The sequence below is a fragment of the Vespula pensylvanica genome, chromosome 12, assembly GCF_014466175.1.
Source record: "Vespula pensylvanica isolate Volc-1 chromosome 12, ASM1446617v1, whole genome shotgun sequence".
Taxonomy (NCBI): domain Eukaryota; kingdom Metazoa; phylum Arthropoda; class Insecta; order Hymenoptera; family Vespidae; genus Vespula; species Vespula pensylvanica.
In genome coordinates, this window is record NC_057696.1 from 3,515,039 (window position 1) to 3,535,737 (window position 20,699).

Here is a 20,699-nt window from a genome sequence, read left to right on the forward strand (position 1 = left end):
CTATTTTTATAATATTTTTATCTCTATTTTATGAATATAAGTGCGTGAAAGAGAAAGAAAAGAAATATATAAACATATAAACATATAAATGCAAGGACGTTGATGAGTACAAACTTTCTCTATTTAAAAAAAAAAAAGTAAAAAATAATGAATATTAATCCTTGATTTTCTTACTTGAAAAACAAAAAAAAAAAAACAAAAAAAGCTGAAAGAAGATACAATATAATCGATAAAAATTACATATGGTGTCAATCAAATATATTTTCTTTTCTTTCTTTCTTTTTTTTTTTTTTTTTTTTTTTTTTTTTTTTTTTTTTTTATGGAATTATTCAACGTTTTTACTTTACACTTTTTTATATTTCATATATATATATATATATATTTTTTTTTATACATTATTTTATATTTGTAGTTGAGAATATTATTTAATATTCTTATTTTATCTGATAATTTAAAGTTTAAGAATATACAATCGTACCTTATGATTTCTTAAGATACCCTTACTTTAGTGATACTCAAACGTTGGGAGGGGTTGGTGATGGTTAGTGAAGGGAGGGGGTAAAATAGCGGAAGTCGTGCGTGTTCTAAGTCACGCTTGCCGAAAGCAAAAGCTTTCGCTTAGTCGGCAGTTTCAATTAAGCACCAAGACTTTTGCCAACGAAGCACGCAATCTCGTTTCCCTTCCTTTCTTCCAACATACTCCGAGTCGCCATCTTTTCCTCGTTAGCCCTTAACGACGAGGCATTTACCCTTAAGAAGACAGAAAACCAGAAGTAGGTATCTTTCTGCCCTCGAATCGCGACCTACACGCTTTCGTACAAAAATTTTGTTGTCGTGCTAATTATCCGACGATTATATTCGAAAGATTTGTTTTTTGTTTTTTTTTTTTTTTGTTTCTTTTTTTTTTTTTTTGAATCAAAAAAATTTCAACTCGAACAAATTTTAATTCTTTTCCCTTTCCTTTCCTTCTTTTTGTTCAATTTAATATGATGAAATTTAATATAATTTAATTTGATTTAAATACTACATAAAATATAATATAATTTAGTTACAATAATTTTAAATGTCATTGAAGAAAAAAATAATTTAATATATTGGATCATCGTATTTTTTAAATTTATACATCTACAATTAATTTTATTATATATGTATATATGTATATGAAAATATTTTTATTGAATTTCTCGATAGAATGTTTGATAATAAATTAACAAACAAAGTTATTGTACAAAACGAAAAAAAAAAATATATATATATATATATATAAAAGCATACAGATCAAATCATCGTATAAATTTGGAGAGTAGTTGTCCGATGATTCTTCCCTTTTTTTTTTTTTCTATTTCTCTCTCTTTCTCTCTTACTTTCTTCTGAGTGACGGCACGAGAGAGATTTTCATTGAGCATCGTCGTTCTCGACGTCGACGTGGCCGTCAAAGGTCGCCAAGGGTATAAATATCCTTGGCGCCGTTGTTGGCTCTCGTTCTCGTTTCTCTTTCTATCGAGAAGGCGAGTTTCTTCTATTCCGATCTGTTTCAAACTTTAGTTTCCTTTCGTCTTTCTTTCTCTCTCTTTTTTTTAACTACGTTTCCGGACGCTCGAAAAAGATTATATATATATATATATATATATATATATATATATATATATATATACACATAAATATGCCGAACGATTTAGAAATATGTTCCTATATTAATTGTCACATATTAATTGTCTATATTGATATTAATTAATATTACAATTAATATAGACAAATTAAAATGATATTAATTAGTCAATTTATATGAACAATGAATAAATCTATATTAACTTTTAGAATCAATATTTCTCAGCAATGTATAGTGCAATTCATTTTTTTTTTTTTTCTTTTGTTTTTCTCTTCGATATCATTCGCTTTCAGTATTATCCTCTGTTAGCTTATTATTATTTCCAATTCTTGTTTTTGTTTTTTCTTTCTCATTTTTCCTTTGTCGGTGAAAGAGCAGAAAATTTCGAAAAATATCGTCGTAGAAAGATGTTATTCCCCTGCGAAGGAGAAACTCGTCTCGTTTTTGTGAAAGTCAACGAGGAAAGAAGTTGCGATAAAAAATTCGCTACCACTTTCTGCAATATCGCGGGAATATTAAAATTCATATAACCGGGAAGATGGTAGCCATTTTGAAAGGACCAGAGTTTCGCCTCTATTTTCTCTCTCTCTCTCTCTCTCTCTCTCGTCAAAAAATTCTTTCTAGAAAATTTGTAAGTAAAAAAAAAAAAAAAAAAAAAAGAAAAGAAAAAAAAAATCACCGAAGAATCTTCGCGAAATTTATTCGATCGGGAATAAAATTCGAAATAAATAAGTAAATAAATAAATAAATAAAAAATAAAGAAATACGAACGAACGTTCGCGAATACTTGGTTAATATTGACGCAAATTTTTATTGCGAATTTTCTTGGAAACAATTCGTAAACGATTTCTCGAAGACGATTATTACGTTTGTGCGTAGATAGATCTACAAAAACATGAAAAAGTGAGGAAATATATATATATATATATCTATGTATGTATGTATGTGTGTGTCTAAGTCTCTATGTAAGTTTAAAAGCGATCATAGAACGATCGGTTTAACTGCTCGCCTAAAATCTCGTTGGCCTGGATTCAAGACTCGTAAAAAGACAGTTTTGGGCTGCACTTCGTGTGGTTTCTTTTCTTTTCTTTTTTTTTTTTTTTTAATTCTTTTTTTTTTCTTTTCTTTTCTTTTCTCTCAAGTTTAAGAGTCCTTAAAGATCACAAACCCGTGTCTCTTTATCGAGATTTTTATCATGTCGTTCAATGTCGTCGCGTTATTTAATAAAACACTTTCTCGAAAACAGTTCGAAAATTAATTTTTCTTTGTCTCTATTTTTTTCTACGATCGTAAGAGATTTTAATTTGTTCTTTTTTTTTTTTTTTTTTTTTTTTTTGTACGATCGATCAAAAAATAAATGAGTAATTAAAATATATTTGATTCCTGATACGTTTATTAAGTAACTTTTTTTCTTTTTTTTTTTTTTCTTTTTTTTTTCTATTTAAAGTTAATTTAAACGTCACAGTTCATTGTTAGTAAAGTTACTTAAAAATTCTTTACGCATTCGATTTGCAATTAAATGCGAGAAAGAAAATGATAAGCTCAATCAAACGAGAGTTTCACGTATTTCATTGAAAACTTTCGAGGAAATCTGTGTAAAAGTCTCGATAGCCACTTGAAACTTCTAGACTATCTTCCTCTCTCTATCTCTCTCTTTCTTTGTCTTTCAGTCTTCTAGACGGCAGATTTTCTAACGTGAAAGAAAGAAAGAAAGAAAGAAAGAAAAAAAAAATGAAATCACGTTTCGCCAAGTTTAAATAATACTCACTCAGAGAAGTTTCGAACTTACCAAGATAAATCGATAAAAACTCGTTAGACTTTTTTCTAATGACAAAAAAAAATTGCAAACAATTAATAATAACATTAATATGTCCGTTATTCGTCTTAATTTTTATCGAATATTAGAAAAATAAAAAAATTCTTTGTTTCAACGCACGCTGATGTAACATTATCAGAGATTTGAGAGAATGAGAGAATCGTTTCTAAAAGAAAAAAAAAAAAAAAAAAAAAAAAAAGAAAAAAAAGAAAAAAATCGATCGTCAAATTTGTTATTCGTGATTTTCATTTTACTTTAGGAAAGTTTGAAGGTGCCCATTACTGGTCGTCGTCGTCGTCGTCGTCGTTGTCACTGTCGTCGTCGTCGTCGTCGGGTGAGCGAAATAAAAAAATCAATTTTTTTCTTCATTTTTTGTTTTGTTCGTTTTTCTCTTTTTTTTTAATAAATTAATCGTATCCCACAATTTATATTCCTTCGTTTATAATCAATCGAGCGAAACATATAAGTTTAATATAAACAAACAAAAGAAAAAAAGAAAAATGAAATGCATCACTCTTTTCTTTTTCTTTTTTTTCTTTCGTAAGTCGCAAAAAAAAAAATAGTAATTCCTTATAATTGAACTTTTTTAATTAGATATTATCCTTATTTAGGGTTAGATTTTTTTTCTTTTCTCTTTATATTTTTTTTTTTTCTTTGCCATCTTTTTTATTTTCTTTCTTACAAATCTCACAAGGTATATAGAACGTAACTGATGAATTTGGTAGTTCGATCACGATCACTGGCAAAGGGATGGTTCATTAAGCTCTTTGACCTTGCTAAGGTTTATCAATACTTCGGATCTCGTTCTAAGGGAATACGCATTCGATCTCATGGAAAATTCTACGAGGTTGGTTTGGTCTCGTTACGGGATTACCTTTCTTTTCTTATCTGATTATTCCTTTAAAGATTTATATGTTTTTTTTTCTCTTCTTTGATTTTTTTTTTTTTTTTTTTTTTTTTTTAAGACAAACATCGCGAAATTTTAGTTTTCGTTAAACTGATAAATAAATCGAATGAAATTACTAAGATAATTAAGATATACATTTATTATCGAGAATAAATCGTTCTCGGTTAAATTAATTATTTAAAAATCGTAGATGGATATCGAGGAGGATGATTTTAAAGAAAGATATTCTTCTTTTATTATATATTTTTCTTTTCTTTTATGTTTTTTTTTTTTCCCCTTGTATCCTCGCGCAATAAATTTTTCGTTGTATCTAGACGATGTGGATGATAAATTTCAACGTGGCGAAGGCAAACTAATGCAAGCTATCTCGTAGTTGGTGTTATCCTTCGTAAATGCCAAGCTACTCCTGTAACTTGGTATTCAGTATATAAGAGAAAGTGAGAGAGAAAGAGAAAGACTGAGAGAGGAACAGTTTACTCGAGATAATGCTTTTCGAGGAGGAAACATAATCGTAAGCCATAACACTGTAGAGAAGGTCCATTTTATTTTACACTCCTCCTTGTCTTTTCTCATATACTGGTTTTCATCTTTGCGGTCTTAGATACGCATAAACGTCGAATCTTTTTGATAGTTTTATCCTCCGAGAATGGTGAACTAAAACTCCTTTCTTCCTTTTTGTTCTCATTTTTTATCAATTTATTATTATTATTATTATTATTATTATTATTATTATTATTAAAATATATTTAAATAAATAAATATATATATATTAAAAAGAAAGAAAGAAAAAAAACGAAAATAAAACAATATTTTTATATATCTATACAAATTTATATATATCTATATAAACACATGAATACGATATACCAAAATTATTCTGTTTTTTATTATTCGAATTGAAGAAGAAGGATAGATATAAATGTACGTACATACAAGATCTGTCCTCTCTCACATGAGATCTATCTCTCTCTCTCTCTCTCTCTCTCTTTTTCTCTTTCTTTCTTTCCTTCTATCTATCTTCCTTTCTTTCTCATTCCTCGTTAAGTTTCTTCTCGTCTCTCACCTTTTTTCGAGCACCCGACATTTCCATCTGCTTTGCGAGCTCGATTACGAATCGCCGAGGCAGATGCGTCCTCTCGTAGATCCAACAGAGAAGTAAAAAAGATGTCGTCTTTTTTAGAGTGAGAAACTCTTCGGACTAGTCGTCATCGTCGTCGTCGTCGTCGTCGTTGTCGTAGTAGTATTTTCTACGTTATATTCGAATCACGTAGGCGCCAAGACGACCGCCTTTTTTACTTTCAACCCTTCTCTTCTCTTCTCTTCTCTTCTCTTCTCTTCTCTTCTCTTCTCTTCTCTTCTCTTCTCTTCTCTTCTCTTCTCTTCTCTTCTCTTCTCTTCTCTTCTCTTCTCTTCTCTTCTCTTCTCTTCTCTTCTCTTAATTTCCTTGCGTAATAGTACGCGAAAGCTAAGAACTTCATTTTTTTCTTTCTTCAGAAAAGAACAGAGAGAGAGAGAGAGATATGTAGCAAAACGAAATGAGAAAAAAGATTCATGGGATGTAACAATGAAAAATAACAATCGTAAGATCGATCGTAGTATCAAGAATTTGTTTACAAAACGTTTGTAATTCTTTTTAATTCTTTGTAATACGGTTTGATGGTATTTTTTAGTTTTCTACAATTTACGCGACAGCTAAATTTTTTTTTTTTTTTTTTTTCTTTTAGGATGTACATATGTATATTTATGTAAAATAAAACAAAGCGGGAAAAGGATCTATGGGATATAGAAAAATAGATCGGTCGTATCATCAACAAGTCTTTTTATAATACACTTTTATAATACATTTTATCTCTTAATAATTTTCAGTTTGATAATTCTCATTATCAGAAACACATCGAACGAATTCGCGAATTTATATTATAAATTATTAATCATTATCGTTATTATCATTATTATTATTATTATTATTATTATTATTATTATTATTATTACTATTATTATTATCAAAATTAATAATATCATTATCGAAAACGTGGCGATAAAAATAAAAAATAATTTCAATGTCTCCGCAATAATTAGCACCGATAAAACTCGTTAAAATTTCTTCATTAATTTGTTAATCCGACTTTCCTCTGATTTCACTCTGATACCTAGGTATATTACACTTTGCAAAATAGATTTTCGTCAAATTTTCGTGTCAGAACATTCTTGGGAGAAAGGAGATAAGAGTTTAGACAATATGGAAGCGTGATGGTAGTGGTGGTTATTACGGTGATAGTTGGTGATGATGGTAATGGTGATGGTGGTGGTGATGGTGGTGGTGGTGGTCCGAAGAAAATCGATCGAGGCTTTCGTGCAAACGATCGCTAGGAATTTCAGCGTCTTGTCGTCAAACTCGCTCGTAAACTGTGCCGTTGCGAGCGTATGCTTATGTATAAGAAAGTAGAGAAAGAATGAGAGAAAAGGGAAAAAGGAAGAAGATGAACGTAGATGAAAGAAGAAGGGAGGATAAAAGAGGATGGATAGAGAAAATGGCGAATGGACCGAACAAGAGAGAAGGGAAAGTATGTAATGGTTGAAAGGGAATGGAAAGAAGGAGAGGGTAGAAAAAAATAAGATGTAAGAGGATAGCAGGTATCTTTCTCGAGTCCTTCCTACCGCCATAACACTCGCCGTCGATGGATAACCATAAATCGTTGACCCTTTCTACCAAAATCGTTTTTCTCCTTTTCTATACGTTTATCGGGACGATTTTTCCGAGAAATTTCCGTGCTTTAAATTCACTCTAGTTTTTCGCTCACCCAACTCGTACCATCGGATATATGTATATGTATGTATGTATGTGTGTGTGTATATATGTTTATATAAGAAGACCTCTGCGATGTTCGAGATACTCTATCGATTATCGAGAGACTTTGTTAAATTTAGAATGCCGGTATAACGTTACGATTATAATACGGATACGATGACGACCTATGTCAATGGCTTATTCGAATGAATCAGTCGAACTTTAAATTACTTTTTCTTTTTCTTCTTTTTTTTTTTGTACTTTCTTCCCTCTCTCTCTCTCTCTCTCTCTCTCTCTCTCTCTCTCTCTCTCTCTCTGTCTCTCTTTTTTTTACTTAACAAAATTTTCTTTTATTCCTTCTCGTCAAAAAGAAAAGAAAGAAAAAGAAGAAAAAAAAGAAAAAGATAATACAAGTTTATTCTTTTTCCCTCATGGATTTATTTCCTTTCTAAAACAGAACAAAAATTTACGATCTCCGTGCGTTATCTTAGTTCGAGTCACCCTATACAAAATGTATTTCAATTTTATCAATATTTGACGAAAACATGAACGATATAATATTTTCGTTATGACTTCAACACGACTCGATGGTTTTCACGAGCGAAATCACTCTCTTTGCACCTCTTCTCTCTCTTTCGCTTTCTACTTTACCTTCTCTTTCTCTTTCTCTTTCTCAAGCAACAAATCGATATGTAGTTTCTACCCGTTAGTTTCTACCCTGATTCGTCTCTCTTTCCAACAGAAAATTTCTTCCCTTCGTCTCGATATATATCCCACGACACGACACGATGATCGTTGCTTCGACAAATCGCCCGATTCCGAATGGGTTTTGTTCTGTTAGAATCTTTTCGTTCTTAGATACGTTTCACAGGATTTATGAGTTCTATATCGAAGTGGTCCCTTCATCCCTAAAGGGAAAAGAGAAAAAAATATATGATCGTTATTCTTCTTATAAATTAGATATCATTCTTATTCATATTTTCTACAAAACTTTTCCTATTTTCTCTTTCTTTCTTTTGATATCTCTTCGTTTCTTTCCGAGCAACGTCAATAAAAACATTTTCTCAATTATCAATATTTGTTCAAAAAGAGAAAAAAAAGAAAAAAGGCAAATGTAGAGGCGAAAAAATTAGAAACCTTGTCGGATTTCTATTACGAAAATTTATTTAATTTATTTAATGTTTGTCGTCTCTAATATTTTTCAAACGTCTATATGCATATACGTTCCCGTCGTTCTCGAGACTTTAAACGTTCGTGAATAATCGAGATCGAGAATCGCGTTAGTTGCGGCAACCCTTATCTACTTCTCATTACCCTATTCTACGTGCCACAGGAGTGCTCTAAAAAAAAAAAAAAGAAGAAAAAAGGAGATATATAAAGAGAGAAAGAAAAAAAGGAAAGTAAAGGAAAGGAAAGGACCTTCCTCCTTCGTGAAAGAAAATTTACGACGGGTTCTCTCTTATCGCTACGAGTGGTATTTACCCTTAGTAAGAGATCTCTCCTTGTCGAACGGTGAGATGCCACTGGCCGTTACGCAAACCTAAACGCAAATCTAAAGTTATATACCCTTTCTCTCTTTCCCTTTTATAATAATATCTATTCTTTCGGGAAGGGTGGATTGTATCGAGAGACGTTACTCTTAAATTGCGATTATTATCTCTTGGGCCCGAAGGGCTCGATAACTATCGATCGCACGTCGAAAGGGAAGAAAGAACAAAAAAAAAAAAGTGAGAAAGAAAGGAAGGAAAAAAACGAACGAGATTTATTCTCAGGATATTTTTTGTTCTTCCTTTCTTGTTCGGTTTCTCTTTTTTTTTTTTCTTTTTTTTTTTTTTTTAATCGATTCTGTAAAGATATATTCGTTCGATTGAAAAATTGAAATTTTTCTTCGGAAGAAAAAAACTAACGTGTACGTTTCACATAATTCTTTCAATTATTATTCGAAGTATGCCTTCGAAGTATGATTACGCCTGTGTGTGTGCGCGTGTGTGTGTGTATGTGTGTGATTAATGTTTCACCCCAGTATAACGTAAAATTGTATGATAACGTACGATGTAATTCTCGGAAATACTCGGAATACTTCTTTTTTTAATTACCTTAGAATAGAAAAAAAAAAGAAAAGGAAGAAATTATTTAAAAATATCGTTTGAGGGTGAATTGTAGGCGGTAAAACAGAAGTTCTCCTACCGTTTTAACCGTTTTACCCTATACGGAAGCGAAATAAGTCTAATTCGAGATTCCCTGTACGATGTTTTAGGATGTATACTTCAGAAAGATATTCCACCCTCTTCGACGAGGGAAAAAGTACGAAGATAATTTCCGAGGGATCTCACGCACGGCCATTCACTCGTTCTTTTTATTTTTTCTTCTTTTTCTTTTTTTACCAGAGTTTATGTCATCCCTTTTTCTCTCTCTCTCTCTCTCTCTCTCTCTCTTTCTACTGGAAAAACTTCCGCGTTGCTCTTTTCCCTCTTTCTCTTTTCTTCTCTTCTTCTTCTTCTTTTTCTTTTTCTTTCTTTTTTTTTTTATCTCTCAACATGACTACTAAGACTAGAAAGCTATGCAATGAATATGAACTTCTAAGGAGATTCAAACTTTTACTCGAACGTTCAGAATTTGTTGAAAATTACGCTATATAAAAAGTAGTTAGATATTTTATATCCTCCATGATGCATCGTGATCATATATAATAATATGTATGTTATATACGAAGCGAGCCAGTGCTCTTAACATCAAAATAATTTCAAATGCACACGTTAAATATATATTACTTCGTATAATATAATTTAATAGAAAAACAAAAAAGAGAGAAAGAAAAGAGACATTCTACATAACTTTTTCAACGTCCTCTGTTAACTCGTAATTGCAAAGAAAAAAAAAAAAAAAAAAAAAGAGAGAGAAGAAAATAAAAACAAAGAAAATAAAACAAAACTAAACAAAAAATGGATCAACGTCAAACGTTCATAAATGTACAGTTTTCTCTATCTTCTTTACTTTTTTATTTTTTTTATTTTTGAGGACGCGTATCTTCAAAAGAGGCTCATCGATTAACAACGATCATCTTTGAACTCTATTATCGAACTAATTTTCTGGTAGAATTGGTTGAAACAAGGTACTTGTTCCTCAACTGAGTAGAACTCGAGGAGTCTTAGGTACAGAAATATACTCTGTTGTTTAATCCGCTTTTACGTCCACCGTAAAGATGCATAAGCCGGCTTTACGATCGGTCCAATTCACTCAAGTATATATATATATATATATATATATATATATATATATATATATATATATATCGACTATCCTAAATAGAAGATAGCAAAGGACTCTCACTCTTTTCCTCTCTTATTTTCACTTCCTTCTTATCTAGAGATAAAAGTTGATCGCATCTGTCCACTTGGTTTCTTCCTTCACAACATTTATTTCTCTAAGCTTTAAATTGAAAAGACCCTTTTTCTTTCTTTTTTTTTTTTCTTTTTTCATTTTTCTTTATCCTTTCTTTCCTTTTCTTTTCTTTTCTTTTCTTTTCTTTTCTTTTCCTTTGTTCGAGATCTTTTCAGATAGGATTTTGTTCATTTAAGACAATTTCTTCGACGATATTATAAAATATGTATTTTCGTTCGTCGGATATATTAAACTATGAAAAGAAAAAAAATATATATATATATATATACTTTTTCTTTCTTTCTCGTCGTATTAGGATCGTAATAAAAGAGAAAGAACACTTGAATATACTTGAAGGTATAAAACTTTTTCTCAAAGAAAAAAATGAGTTCTTACGATCGTTAAGAATAAAGATTCCAATACTTTTTATCAAAGTTTCTTTTTTTTTTTTTTTTTACTGTATATTCAAAAGCAAGATATCTTAGTATTGTTCGGAGCTTCGATTATCGGAATATTTCAGTCTGATATAAGAATATTTTTTATTGAATTCTCGCTCAACGAATCCCGAATCCCGAATCATTTTGATTGTATCATTGCAATGACTACAGTTCGTGCGATAATATACATACGTAGATGCATTATTATCGCTTTAAAATAAACGATTACTCATCGTCGTCGTCATCGATTTTTTACATCTACAAGAATATTCATTATCCATTTGAAAATATATTTGACATGATAATAAAACGCGATAAATAACGGAACAGAATTCAAATCGGTTTTATTTTAAATTAATCGTGATTTAAAGTCCCGATAATTCGTATTCGAAATAATCGAATTTAACTGCGAATATCGCGGGTATAATTTTGAGTTATATTCTCGAATAAATCGAGAATATTCAAATGGATAGGTAACATTAATCCAAAGAAATATATTTAATGATTAGAATGAAAATAATGGTGGTAGCTTTTCAAGATCTAGTTTGAGTATGATAGATAGAAAGAAAGAGAAAGAGAGAGAGAGAGAGAAAGGATCTTTTCAAATGTCTTAGATTTATAAAGAGAAAGAGAAAGAATTACTCATTTGCATTTTCATTGCTGTAACTATTCAAAGAATTTGATGAGATGCTATGATTTATGAAAAGTTAGCAGTCGGGTAGGAAGTAATAACTTTTTAATGGATGCCTACCGTGCTGACTGACATTATTAGTTGTTAAAATATGCATCGCAGAGCTAACTACCTTCGTCTTATTTTCTTTTCTTTTGTTTTTTATTATTATTTTTTTTTTCTTTTTTCTTTTTTCTTTTTCGTCAAGATTCATGAACGCTCATTACGTTTCAGAAGAGATGATGATATAAGTCGATGATTTTTTCTTTATTACGAAAATTAATTTTTTAAAGGTCTGAAGAAAATCAAGAATAATTTTTTTTTTTTTTCTAAATAATTTCGTCGAAATTATCCTAATATATCTAATAATCTAAATTATTTCAATATTTCATCTAATAATAAAATGTAATAATGAAAAAAAATATATATATATGTGTGTGTGTGTGTAAGATATCGTTTGCCCAAAGAAAGAGAAATCTGTTGAGACTTGGGGAGAGGGAAAGAAAAAGAAAAAAGAAACCATGCGAGAGTTTTTACGGCACACCCCAAATCTCAAACGACGAGAAGCAAAAACATTTTAGTCCTACATGCTGAACACGTGTTTCTCTCACGAACGCTTTTTGCCACTGGCGCTCGGTGATATGTTAGATACGTGTATGCGATCTCTCATTCCATTGGGTCGAACATCAGATCGTTGCATCTTGATCTTACGTGTATTATACTCTCAAACATATATATTATAACTCGAATAAGTCATAAAATTTCACATTACCTTAGATATCTCGAATATTTACACTTCTGTTAAGTTATCAATGAATTTTCATTTTTTAATCGTAATCTTGTGAATTTCTTTCTTTTTCTTTTCCTTTTTCTTTCTTCTTTTTCTAATTACCATTCATAACATATTATTATTATTCTCGTCGAGTGAAGTATTAATATAAAGAAAACAATATAAAGTACGCTGAATACGAGGTCTATTCTACTTTCTAGAAAATAGTCACGATAGAAACGATCTTTTTAACAGAACCTACGAATTGCTCATAAATCGTAATATCTATCATTTCTTCTTTTCTTTTTTTCTTTGTCTTTTTCCGTTTAATACAATCGATCGCAAGTGTTAACGCGCAGGAATATATTATATAGGATAAAAAAAGAAAAAAAGAGAGAGAGATTTGCTTCAATAGTACATTTTTAATAAATCATTATTCCTTTTGTTTTTATCATTAATTAATTTCGCTTCTAGAATTTGTTAATCGTTATACGTGAGATTTAACAAAAAAAAAAAAACAATAAATAAATAAATAAATAAAAAAGAAAGAAAGAAGAGAAAAATTGTGAAATTTGTATTAAAATGAACGGAAAGAAAAAATAGAGGAAAAAAGGAGAGAGAGCGAGAGAATGAATGAGTGTCAGTGAACGTGAGCGAGTGAGTGAGTGAGTGAGTGAGTGAGTGAAAATAAAATAAAAGAAGAACTATACTTTACAAGCTATTGGCCTACTTGTCCACACGAGGCATCGCTCTGCCGTTTCACCCTCTCACCTCGGTAGGTTAATACAGTGGGGTGAACTGGTCGCACCCTCTCATGGTATAGCAATCGAAGGGTGGAACCCACGCACGCGTTGCCACTGTTCTCGTTAAGAGCATGCGCATATTATCCCCATGGTGCTCGTATACGTAAACGCGTTGAAACAACTACTACTATCGCTACTACTACTACACTACTATACTGCTACACTACTAGTACTACTACTACTACACTACTACGCTACTACACTACTATACTGCTACACTACTACTACTACTACTACTACTACTACTACTACTACTACTATTGCTATTATTACTGTTACTACTACTACGACAACGTAACGATATGCTATATAGTACACATGTACGATAGTTGGTATATGTATGTGTATGTGTGTATATGTGTGTGCAATCACGAATACGAAGGTACTCCGTAGATCACCACGTTAATACCACCACAAAATTTATATACGTCCGGTCCACCAATTCGAACGAATATCTCGACGAAGTTTTTCATTTATTCCTCGATTTAATTTGAAATTTTATTGTTATGGGTGTATATACATCGTTTGTGTAAATGTGTATGTATTGTTTTGGGGAAAGGGGAGATGGGAGGAGGATGGATTATAGAGAAAATTCTATAGGATTAAAATTAATATCATAAAATTAATGAACGTGTATATATATATATATATATATATATATATATATATATGTATGTATTTAAATGTATGTACATTATATATATATGTGCGGATTTTTACATATGTATTATTGTCTAGAATTAATTAATCAATATATCTGTAATATAATTAATATACGAATGAATTTATAATATTATTCGAACGACGAAGAAAATTAAATATTTAAAATTAATGGAATTTAAATAAGCAATAAGATTTGATCGATTTTCATGATTCCAATCTCTCTCTCTCTTTCTCTCTCTCTCTCCGTGTATATATGTGTGCATATAATATTTTTAATATAGAAAATTAATTCCAGTAGTCGGACGATAAATCATATTTCATATATAATCTAAATATATATCTATATACATACATACGTACGTACGTAAAAGTAGAATAGACCGAATAAAATGATACAATTATATCTATCTTTAAGAAACAAAAAGAATGTTTCAGGCGTATGAAACATTAAAGGTTCTTTCCCGATTTTAATACGTCCGTAGTCCGAGCGTGAATATTCGTGGTCGATTCATACTTCAAACTTTATTACCATCTCAACGACGTGGTGAGCGTGTTAAGCATAGAGTTCTCTGAAAATAATTTAATTCAAGCGTGGCATATAGAACGTACGAGCTCGACGAGTCAAGCCGAACTGAACCGAACCTAGTCGAGTCGAACCGAACCGAGTCGAGTCTAACCGAACCGAGTCGAGCCGACTCGAGTCGAACCGAACTCAACCGAATTGAGTCGAACTGAGCCGAGATGGTACGAACGAGTCACGACGAGACGCGACGTGACGAGACGAGGTGCGGCGAGGCGAGCGTTAGCATCTCGTATTCGTGCGTGTGCATTTATTTGCACTCGTAAAGCGTCGTTCTCAACTGGCAGGACGATGAAGTGCACGCGCGCACCATGTTTTGGCGACGACGTTGCGTCGTCTTCGTCGCTTCGTCGCTTCGTCGTAGTCGTACTGGAAAGAAGACAGACGACGAAGGTCGGAGACAACGAATTTAATTTACGTTCTGACGGCTATGTACACGTGTCTAGTATTTCTCCTTCTAGTCTAGCCAAAACTTGATCGGTCTATTTATGTTTTTATGTTGGGGGGTGTATTTCTCTCATTTTTTCTTTTGTTCTTAACATTATTTTATTTGGCGATCAATTATCATAAATATAGATTCGTCCATTAAGATGATAAACGAGCACGATGAAGAGAGTTACGTTAATTTGGGATATATTTACCGTAGACTTTAGTACCGAAGCGAATTGTACGTTTCTTTCTTTCTTTCTTTCTTTCTTTCTTTTTTCATTCTACAAGAATTGGATCGTTGAAACGGATTTGTATAAACATTCGATATGTTTACTTTCTTCCGTTTATTATTTCTTTTTTCTAATATAAACCGTATAACAGTCGATCGATACATTCGTCGTGTAGAGGAGCTTCGTTAGAATAATTTGTCTATGTACATATATATATATATATATATATATATATATAATTTCGTGTGACGATGTTAAAAGAGGAAAAAAAAATATTTAAATATATTAAAATTATCGTCTTCTTTGAGACACTCTCTGTGCTAAAATTAACAGAACCGTACCTCAGCCACCATTGCCGCCACCGTTCCATAGAAATTTCGAAACTTCCTGCGAACGTACGCTTATCTCGAGATAAACATTCACGACGCAGCGTTTTTTAATGCTCGTTATTCCTCGAAACTCTATCTCTTTTCTCTCTCTCTCTCTCTCTCTCTCTCTCTCTCTCTCTCTCTCTCTCTCTCTCTCTCTCTCTCTCTCTCTCTTTTTCTCTCTTTTCTCGGTCGATGCACTGAGAAAAAGACGCGCAGCTGAATCCGCAAAAAAAAAAAAAATAGACGTGTCGTTGGCCCGACGTACGTTACTAATCTGTAAACAATGCGATCTTTTGTCGGAAGAACAATCCTGGCTGGCACAGAAATGTGATCACAGAAAAAAAGAAAAAAGAGAAAAATGTCGATCGTATACATCATATGTGTGTGTGTGTGTGTGTGTGTAAAGAAAAGTTCTACGTTTTTTTTTTTTATTTTTATTTTTATTATTTTGTCTTTTTTGGTTTTTTGCATTTAATCCGACCTACTTTCGTTCATTCTAATCTTTACGAATTATCGAACTTTCAGCTTTAGAAAAAGTTTACGACTTTTTTCTTTTTTTCTTTTTTTTTTTTTTTGTTTAATACTCGATAGTGAAAAATGCGTCCGACTCTTTCAAAGAGTTCGAAGATTTTTTTGCAGAATAATTTTTCTTTTATTTATTTATTTATTTATTTATTCATTTATTCATTTATTTATTTATTTATTTAATCTTTTTTTTTTTCTTTCTTGTTTAATATTACAATATTTAGAACAGTAAAGAGAAATCCGATACGTTTTTTATAAATTAATTATTACAATCAAAATCCTTTGTACAATTATTATTATAGCGTACTTCGAATATCATTCTTTTTTTTATTATTATTATTATTGTTGTTTTTATTCGGATATTAAGAGAAACTGTTAAAGAGTATATCGATTAATTTTAATGTAATTGTTAATAAATTAGCCAAGAAATTATTATATATATATATATATATATATATATATATATATATATATGTACATGCACGTATATTCTGCGTGTACATTATGATAATTCGTTATCTATTAAATTTGATCAAGTATATCTCATAATAGGAGAATATCCATTAATTCTTAGAGAAACTGTCGCGTGTTCTATTATCTTGGTATTGTTGCGGTCGACATCAGATTTATCGTTAAACTGGGTATATCGTCGATATTGCTTAACAAACTCCGACATCAGAATTAACAAGAGAATCGAGGAGAAATTAGCGGTTGTTGGCTAACAAGGGAGGATCGATAAAATGACCAATGGAAGCAGGTATTATACTCGACCATGTACCTACGTATGTATTTGCTACTATACATATATACATATATATATATATGTATACGTAATATGTATATACATATTTGTCATACTGAACAATGGTGAAACCGATAGAGCAAATCGTATAGATCTTCGATGTATCGATAATAGAACGAATATTATCGATAAATTGAAAGAAAATATAATTTATTAAGTTTTGTAGATTTATTTGTTTGTTTTTCTCCTTTTTCATTTTAATTTTATTTTACACAAATTATTTCTAATATCATTGACTACATTACCTTACCTTACTCTACAAAATTTCAAAAGTATAAACGATAGAAATTATAGTAATTCGAAAGAACTTTCTTCTCTTCGATAAAACACCCGTTATTCGTTCGTTAGAGTAAAGTAAAGTAGATCGATGACATCGACATTTTGTTAATCTTCGATGATAATTTGTAAAAAAAAAAAAAAAAAATATCTAAAAGACGATACAAAATTACCAAAATTTTTTCTTCGTTGAAAAATGAATAGAGCGTGCTTCGATGTAAAAAAAAAAAAAAAAAAAAAAAAACAGCTTTCTTTTCTTTCTTTCTTTCTTTCTTTCTTTTCTAAATGTATTCGTAATGACCAACATCAACTCCTTAAAACGCGCGTCAGAAGATGCTACTTGGTGCGGTTGACTGTAATAATTTTATGCAAGCAGCAAAAGCATCGACGCGAGAACTTTGGACGATGCTTTTCTCCCTTGAGAACGGATGTCGTCGTCGTCGTCGTCGTCGTCGTCGTCGTCGTCGTCCTTGTCCTCGTCCTCATCGTAGTCGTAGAATCACCCTTCATCACCACCCAACCCAACTCAATCCTCGTGCAACCCCCTTCGAGTTGGCTGCGCTTCGCGGGCTGGAAAATTTGAGATTCGTATTCCGCTTTGCCGGTTCGTCGACGAGTAAAACTACATTGTTATCTTCTTCGCTAAACTACGTTATATATATTATTTTCTTATATGTTTTTTAAACAAGATCATTAACAATATCGATAATAATCTAATATTAGGAGATACTCGGATGAAACATTTTTTAAATATCACAATTCGAGGTTCATTGCATTTATTTAACGAATAATAAAATAAAAGAGAAAAAGAGTGATAAATTTCGAGAAAAAAATTGTCACGGAAAAACAAAAACGTTGATTAATATTATCTATGTATCATACTTTGTACGATGATAAACAAATGTTAGGATACTAGGATGAAGAGCTTTTTAAATATTACAATTCAAAGTTCATTGCATTTATTTAACGAATAATAAAATAAAAAAGCAACACAGAGAGAGAGGGAGAGAGAGAGAGAAAGAGAGAGAGTGAAAGTGAGAGTGATAAATTCCGAAAGAAAAATTATGACATAAAAACAAAAACGTTGATTAATATTTGATCTATATACGTAACATCACGCTTTATAAATATTCTAATACGATATGAAAACTTTGCTCGTGTATAATAACTTTTTAATCTAATTTGCAATTACGAATGAAATATAGTTATTCCCGAGAGGGGTGAGCCATACGCGGAGATTAATAATACTTTGAATCATCAAAGGTGTATTGTTGGTAGTAGGTAGAGGATGATAGGTAAGCTCGAGACATCGGTATTAGGGAGAGTGAGTTGTATTATATTTCTCTTTGTATACGACTGTCATATTCCTTCTCCCTGGAGACGCAACGAAGTGTTTTGACGTGTCGTTGTCAAAAGGGCCTGAAGGACACGAGAAGCTAAGCTAGAGTTAGGCTCTATGTACACACTATATATATATATACATACATAAGTGTGTGTGTGTCTGACTAAAGCTATGCGCAACGTTCTCTTCACGCAGATTAGTCGACACAAATCTCGAGCACCCTGGGGAACTACCATGCTTAAGGTTGTTCACACCACCTTTTCCTCGATGTATATATGTGTATGAACACGTCTGTCTGTTTGTGTGTGTTTGTGTGTTTGTAACTTTAAGCGAGATGTATAGAATGAAAATACATAGGTACAAGCGCAACACGGAAGAGCGTCTACCAACATACGTGTATCCTATCGGTTTTATAAGCTTGTATAGTTTCAACTACGTTACCTAACAATCCGTTTAACCGTTGCTCAGATTATTAGTGTTATCAAGACGAAATCACGCTTTTCGATCTTAAAATTTATATCTCTGGTTATGATATAAGAATGAAAATTTTGTTATACTACGACTGTTTCTTTCAATCACTTTAACTTGTAATTATGATTAATATATATTCTTTTTTGTTTTGATCTATTTATTAATTTATTTTCCTTTTTTATTTATATGTTACAGCTACCACACGGGCACGATTAGAAGGGAATAGACATAATAATCACTTCGGTCAGTAAGCAAAAATATTGTTTATTACAAATTTCTTTCTTCCTCTCTTTCTTTCTCTCTATCTCTTTTAACGAAGATCCATTAACTTATATATATATATATATATATAAGCGAACGCGAAGGTATATCACATCATCGATGTTTACAAAAAAGCTTCAACGCAACGACCGATTGTGTTTTCATATCGTCTGTGTTTTTATTTCTTCTTTTTTATTTTTTATCTGTGTGTATATCGCAAAAACAAAAACAAGACAGAAAGAAAAGAAAAAAAAAGGAGCAAGAAGAAAGAAAGGAAAACAGAAGAAAGGAAATAAGAACCAAAATGGCCGACTAAGTCGAGCAGACATATTTTTCTCGAGCAAACACATCTTCGTCTTAAGCTCGCGTAAAAAAAAAAAAAACAAAACAAAAGAAAGAAAAAGGAAGAAAAAATAAAGAAAGAAGATGAAGATGAAGAAGAAGAAAAAGAAAAAGAAGAAGAGGAGAAAAAGGGAAGGATGGAAAGCAAAGAGCGTATAATCGATTTATGATAGTCTTCTTCTCGAAGAGTCTACGTGAATCGAGACGCGACATCGAGCTTGCACTTTTCTTTCTTAAGCGTTAGCAGCTAGGTTCTAAGCTCGAGAGGCTCGTCCCATTCTTATCTCTCTCTCTCTCTCTCTCACTCTCACTCTATCTCTCTATCTCTTTCCTCTCTCGGCGGATAACCCTCTGGATATTTCTCGATCGTGCCGATAAATCTTTCCTCGCACGTCTTTGCCTTTGTCTTTGTTCTCCTCTTTGTTCCCGTCTCTTTGTCTTTGTGTTTCTTCCTCGTCGTGATTTTCGCGTGACTATCAGCGCATCAATTTTTTTTTTCTTCTTCTTCTTTTTTCTATCTATTTTTTATTCTTCTTTCTTTCTTTTTTCTTTTTTTTTTTTTTTCTTTTTTCTTTACGTACTCGAAAAACTCGCGAATGCTCGCGAAATCAAAAATGTTTTGATAACAGGTGACTCGAACTTTATAAATAAATAAAGAAAGAAATATGTGTGTGTGTGTGTGTGTGTGTGCGCGAAATGAATTTTTATATTTATATTCTTTTACGATCTCGATACCATTGCCTAGTAAATAAAAAAAAAAAAGAAAAGAAAAAGTATCGTAACAAATTTTACAAATTAATAATATCCAATCGCGTTAAACATTATTCGTAAGATAATAAGAAAAAAAAAAAAAAAAAAAAAAAAAAAGAACTAATTTTTCCCTTCGTGATTTATCAAGTGTAGAAATTGCCGATACGAAAGATTTTCATTTCGTATCTTAATCGATCCTTACGAAATACTCATGTACATATCTACATTTAAGTACAACTTTTTTACGTTCGTTTACAACGCGGTAACGATGTAACCAGTCGATCAGTAGTAATCAAGTATATTGGTCGGACATCTTTCTAACTAAGAGACTCGACTAATTTTACGCGATACTTAACACATTCTCTAAGGATTAAAACTAGGATTTCTAATTATAAACCATTCCATTTAATACGAAACTTCGATAATAAATAAGAGAGAAAGAGAGAAAGAGAGAGAGAGAGAGAGAGAGAGAGAGAG

General features: G+C 31.4%; 1 protein-coding gene across 11 annotated transcripts in view; it reads left to right on the top strand.

Moving 5' to 3' along the window:
- The window catches only part of LOC122633268 (stress-activated protein kinase JNK), a 156,254-nt gene that overhangs the window by 93,882 nt on the left and 41,673 nt on the right, over positions 1 to 20,699 (top strand). For 5 of the 11 annotated variants that reach the window (XM_043820967.1, XM_043820971.1, XM_043820969.1 and 2 more), the window contains one exon: positions 19,065 to 19,112. The exons of 3 other annotated variants lie outside the window; for them this stretch is intronic. The gene's annotated coding sequence lies outside the window, so the exon portion shown is untranslated. Of the gene's footprint in view, positions 1 to 3,684; positions 3,760 to 19,064; positions 19,113 to 20,699 lie in introns of all 11 variants that reach the window. 3 more of the 11 variants (XM_043820973.1, XM_043820972.1, XM_043820974.1) reach the window with 2 other exon arrangements.